This window comes from Saccopteryx leptura, chromosome X (assembly GCF_036850995.1).
Source record: "Saccopteryx leptura isolate mSacLep1 chromosome X, mSacLep1_pri_phased_curated, whole genome shotgun sequence".
Lineage (NCBI taxonomy): Eukaryota > Metazoa > Chordata > Mammalia > Chiroptera > Emballonuridae > Saccopteryx > Saccopteryx leptura.
Window position 1 is genome coordinate 26,338,116 of NC_089516.1, and position 6,000 is coordinate 26,344,115.

General features: G+C 37.6%; 1 non-coding gene across 1 annotated transcript; it reads right to left on the reverse strand.

The window, feature by feature from the left end:
- Positions 1-3,507: 3,507 nt before the first annotated feature.
- On the reverse strand, positions 3,508-3,583 carry TRNAV-GAC (transfer RNA valine (anticodon GAC)). Its single transcript has one exon. It is a non-coding gene; the product is annotated as a tRNA-Val (tRNA).
- Between the last annotated feature and the right edge of the window lie 2,417 nt (positions 3,584-6,000).

Below are 6,000 nucleotides of genomic sequence, written 5' to 3' on the forward strand. Positions count from 1 at the left end.
TGGTGAAAACCTGAAAGATTTTCTTCAGGTATAAGGCAAGGATACCCACTCTCATAATTTCTTTTTTTTTCTTAATTTTTATTTATTGTGTTTACATGGATTCAAGTGTCCCACCAAATATAAGTCCCACACCCCTACCCGTGTCCCTTTGTATATTCCCTTTGTTCCCCTCCCCCTAACTCCCTCCCCCCTTCCCTCTAGGATTTGCTGTCCTGTTATCTATATCTTTGTTATATATATAGTCTCATCATTTCTATTCAACATAGTACCGAAGTCCTATCCAGAGTAGTTAAGAAAATGAGATACAATTCATACTGTGACCAAAACAGTTCCCAATGACTCTTTAGGGTTTTTGGGGTTTTTTTCGTTCCTTGTGACATTCCTGAGAGTGGACATCTGGATGATACCACCAAAGTTATCTTTGCTGTAGACTTTGAAATTGGAAACTTTTTACGTGAGTATGTAATCCCAAGATCAATGTTATACTTTATTGGATGGAGAACATATTGAAGAAGATGGTAATGATTATAATAAAGAAGGTGAAGAAATGGATGAGGAAGGGGAAAAAAGATGAAAATGCATCAGACTGTGATTCAAAGAAGGATCAAAACCCAGCAGAGTGCAAGAAGCAGTGGAACAAGACGTATGAGTAGTCTAACAAGACGTATGACAAGTCTAACCTGAACTGGCCTATCTTCTGCCTTCTTGGAAAGAGTACATTTTCACCCTTTGGCAAGCACAACTCAAATTTTTTCTTGTTTGTTTGCTTGCTTGCTCAGACTAAAATAAAAATGTCAAATATAAAAAAAGAAAAAGAAATAAAAGACATCTAAACTGGAAAGGAAGAATTAAAAATTATCCCTGTTTGTAAATGATACTATCTTATAATTTAGAAAACCCTAAAGATCCCATAAAAATGTTAAAACTAATTCCATAAAATTGCAAGATACAAAACCAACATATGAAAATTGCATTTCTATACACTAACATGAGTTTTTGTAAAGGAAATTAAAAAAAAACGCCATTTATACTAGCATAAAAAAATAAAACACTTAAGCATAAACTTAATAAAGTAGGTAAAATACCTGTACACTGAACACTGAAAAACTTGCTGAAATTTAAAAATATACCAAATAAGACATTACATGTTCAAGTATTTGAAGACTTTACATTTTAAAATGCCAAAACTAACTAAAGCAATCTACAGATTTATTGTAATCCCTATCAAAATCCCAATGGTATTTTTAATAGACATAGTAAAAAAACTCTAAAATTTATGTGGCCCTACAATGAATAGCTGAAATAATCTTGAGAAAGAACAAAGCTGGAGGACTCATACTTGCTAATTTCAAAACATATTATAAAGCCGCAGTAAACAAAACATTTAGTACAGACATATAGACCAACTGATCAAAAGACAGAGCCCAGAAACAAACCCACAGATGCACATTAAACTGATCTGTAGCAAGACTGCCAAGAATACACAATGGGGAAATATATTCTCATCAACAGATGGTACTGAGAAAACTGGGTAGCCATGTGTAAAAGAATAATATTGAACCCATATCTTGGACCATAGACAAAAAATTAACTCAAAATTGAATAAAGGCATACACATAAGATCTGAACCTATAACACTCCATGAACAAACGGGGGAAATGCTTTATGATTTTAGTTTTGGCAATGACTTCTTGGAGATGACACGGAAAGCACAGACAGCCAAAGCAAAAACACAGTGGGAGTATATCAAATTAAAAAGATTTTGCACAGCAAGTAAATCAACAGAGTGAATAGGAAACCTTTGCAATGGGAGAAAATATTCAGAAACAATATATATGAATGAGGATTCATTTATACAAAATAAAAGGAACTCCTACAACACAATAGCAGAAAATATATAACTTAATTAAAAAATGGACTAAGGGGCTCTGGCCGGTTGGCTCAGCAGTAGAGCATCAACCCGGTGTATAGTAAGTCCCAGGTTCAATTCCCAGCCAGGGCACACAGAAGAAGCGCCCATCTGCTTCTCCACTCCTCCTCCTCCCCTTTTTCTCTCTCTCTTCCCCTCCCACAGCCAAGGCTCCATTGGAGCAAAGTTGTCCTGGGTGCTATGGATGGCTCCATGGCCTCCACCTCAGGCGCTGAGGATGGCTCGAATGGCAGCGGAGCAATGCCCCAGATGGGCAGAGCATCGCCCCCTGGTGGGCATGAGGGATGGATCCGGTTGAGGCATGCAGGAGTCTGTATGTCTGCCTCCCTGCTTCTCAATTTGGAAAAATACAAAAAAAAAAAATGGGTTAAGGAGTTAGACATTCCTCCAAAGACATATGTGTGGCCAATAATGTGAAATATTTCTCAGTATCAGTAATTATCAGGGAAATGCAAATCAGAACCACAACAAGACATCACTTCTGTTACAAAGGTCAGTGCTATGAAACAGAAAAGTGTTGGCAAGGTTTTGGAGAAAAGGGAACCCCTGTACACTTTACATGTGTATGGAAAATGGGCAGCCGCTAGGGAAAACAATATGGATGTTCCTCAAAAAATTAACAATAGAATAGAGGTACAATCCAGCAATTACATTTCTAGGGATTTCTCCTAAATAAGTGATAGCAGGATCTTGAAGAGATAGATACCTGCACTCCCATGTTTATAGTAATATTGTTCATAATAGCCAAGAGACAGAAAAAAATATAAATGTCTATTGAGAGATGAGTAAAGAATCTGTTATAATCACATACATTAGAATATTTAGCCATAAAAAAAAAAAAAGGAAAATCTTTCCCATGCCACAGCATGAACCTTGAGGACATTATCCTAACTGAAATAAGCCAATTAAGAAGTATAATTATGGCATGAAATCAATTATATGAGGCATCTATCTAGCCAAACTCATTGATGTAGAAAGAATGGCGAACTGGGAGTAGGGCAGGTTAGTGGTGGGATTCAGCCAGTTCGCACCAGTTCAGCAGAACTAGTACCTAATTTTTTGTTGAGTTGGGCAAACCGGTTGTTAAAATGGCATTTGTGATCAGGGTTCTAAGGTGGGTGCCCAATGTAGGAATTAAAAATTTACATTCCTTACTCTTTTTTAATGTTTATCTGTGCAACAGCCTATTCTAAGCACCCATAGTAACGTTCATTTCGTCCACAGGTGAAAAATATTGCAAGTGGGGACACCAATCAGGAAGCAATATAAATATCTTTTTTTAAATTTATTTTTCATTTTTCTGAAGTTGGAAACGGGGAGGCAGTCAGACAGACTCCCGCATGTGCCTGACCGGGATCCACCCAGCACGCCCACCAGGGGACGATGCTCTGCCCATCAGGGGCGTCACTTCTGTTCTGACCAGAGCCACTCTAGAGCCTGAGGCAGAGGCCATAGAGCCATCCTCAGTGCCTGGGCCATCCCTGCTCCAATGGAGCCTCGGCTGCGGGAGGGGAAGAAAGAGACAGAGAGGAAGGAGAGGGGGAGGGGTGGAGAAGCAGATGGGCGCTTCTCCTGTGTGCCCTGGCCGGGAATCGAACCCGGGACTTCTGCATGTCAGGCTGACGCTCTACCACTGAGCCAACCAGCCAGGGCCTAGAAATATCTTAAACAACAGTTTTATTGTTTTTGTCAGGTATTAGTTAATATATTTTATTAATATTTTAAAGCTCTTTCTTGTAACATAGTCTAGTGTTGTGTACCTCTTTTTTTATTCTTATTTAAGTATTAAATGCACGAAATACTAAACTATCTTTCAGTATATCATTTTTTTATACTTAAAACAGTTATTAGGGAAGAGAATTGGTTGTTAAATTATTTGAATCCCACAACTGGGGCAGGGGAAATGAGGACTGCTATTCAATGGGTATAAAGTTTCAGTCATGAAAGCTGAAAAATGTATAGATACCTGCTGTTCAAAACTGTATTAACAGTTAACAATACTGTTCTCTATACTCCAAAATTGAATAGTATGGATCTCATGATATGTGTTTCTATCCACAATAAAAAAAATGTGAAAAATATTACAGGAACGAAAATCTAGTAATAGCCTTACTACTAAAGATAACGTGTGCATGCTGTACCTGCTATTGTAACATTTTGGTTAGTACAACCTCTTTTAGCCTCTGTGGCAATAGCTTTTTTTACTGAAATGAGAGTTAAGCTATTTCCTCACAAATCCCACAAAAGTATTCTCTCCAGTTCACTGACACTTCAGTGAAGATGGCAAACAGATAAAATCCAGCACTTAAAATATCAGACGGGCGGGGGAAACACAATATAAAGTGATACTCAGTGGCTACAATAATAAAGGATGTGAAGGACCAGAACTTCACCTAAAACCAAGTGTGTGTTCCCACTGTTGTTTAAAAGGTTTAATATAAATGTTGGTCTTTCTCCTTTTTTCTTGAGGGGCTCTTCAAGTTACAGCAGTATCATTGGCTATGTTCTTTTCTTCCTGTCTAAATGGCTGGCAGGATTGGATGCTCATTCCAGAACAGTGCTCATTCTCAAAACAAGGAAAACTCAGATGTTACAATTCATACTAAAGGGAACGCTCTGGGATATGAATGGTTTTGCAAGTAAAACTAGAACAAAGCCAGTAAGTATATGGTGAGCATAAATGACTAATTTTTACTTTAACCTTTCTATTCTTCTCTTTTATTGTAGTAGCATGTTTTATATTATAACTGACATATAAGTGGTAATACAATTGCCCAAACAAAACACACTGGAATCCATTTGAAGTTTCAAAGAATAAAATGAAGAAAAAAACAATAAAGACAATACCATACAGCAGCAAAAATTGAACAGTAATCTTTGAAGGTGCATGTATTTTCAATATACCGTATTTCCCTATGTATAAGACACACCTTTTTTTGAAAAATTTGGGGTCTAAGAGCTGGGCTGATCTTACACAGTGGTTGTAGATTTTTTACTTGCATTTCCAGCTTTTTCGCGCTTATTTTTGTGCTCATTTTTGAGGACAGTGATTCATCATCAGACATAGATGAGGAAAAGCTAATGGATGAGAATTTTGACAGCGATGAAGAGTTGTATGAATCTTATGATGAATAAAACTTGAGTTCAATAACTTTATGTAATACTTTTTTTTTCTAATTTCGGGTCCCAAAATTAAGGTGCTTCTTATACATGGGAGTGACTTATACATAGGAAAATATGGTATTTTTCAAAATGTGCTTAACCTTATTTGGGGAGACTGGTATAAAGAAAGAAAGAATACTGAAGTATCTTGCTATTTGCTATCTTTGAGGTCTTAGACAATTCAAATAATCTTCAGATCTGCCCTTTCTGTAGCTGCAAAATAGGAATATTATCAGATAAGTTATTAGCTTGCTGTAAGGATTAGAAATTTTGTGTACTGCCACTCCTGGGGATATGTATTTGTACAGGATATATAGAATTGAAAATGTATTATTTTTCACTTAATAATAACTAATAGTACAGCCATAATCATCAATTTTTCTTAACCCCTTTAAAAAATATTTCTCTTTTTTTGAGAAGCTAAAATGTGCCCACATTAAAAACAAAAACAAAAAAGTGTGCCGCTTCTTGTGGGTGGGGCACAGAGCACATTCCTAGCAGCTGTGGCTGATGCAATGCTGTGAGAATACTCCAGCTCCCAGAAGCCTCCTGGGCACACCCAGGAAGGAAACTCGCCCACTACAAGGAAGTGACTTAGCGCCAACCACGCAGCTCCCTGATCTTTTCAGCCATTGACTATGAAGGACATGCTGTACCACCCTATAGGCTGAACCTGTATATTAAGCTAGTTTACTTCCTGGGTAAAGTGGATCTGCGTCACTGAACCTGGTCCACAGAGCCGGGTCTTTGAGTCTCAGTTGTCCTCAACCCTGGCAGGACCTATCCACAGCTTCTGTTGGCTCTCTTATCACATAACACTTAGTCTTGTTTTGTAGCTATACATAGTACATTCAAGTAATCCTGTCTGACTCTAATATTCCCCAACTGGTCTTTCTTCCTTGACTCCC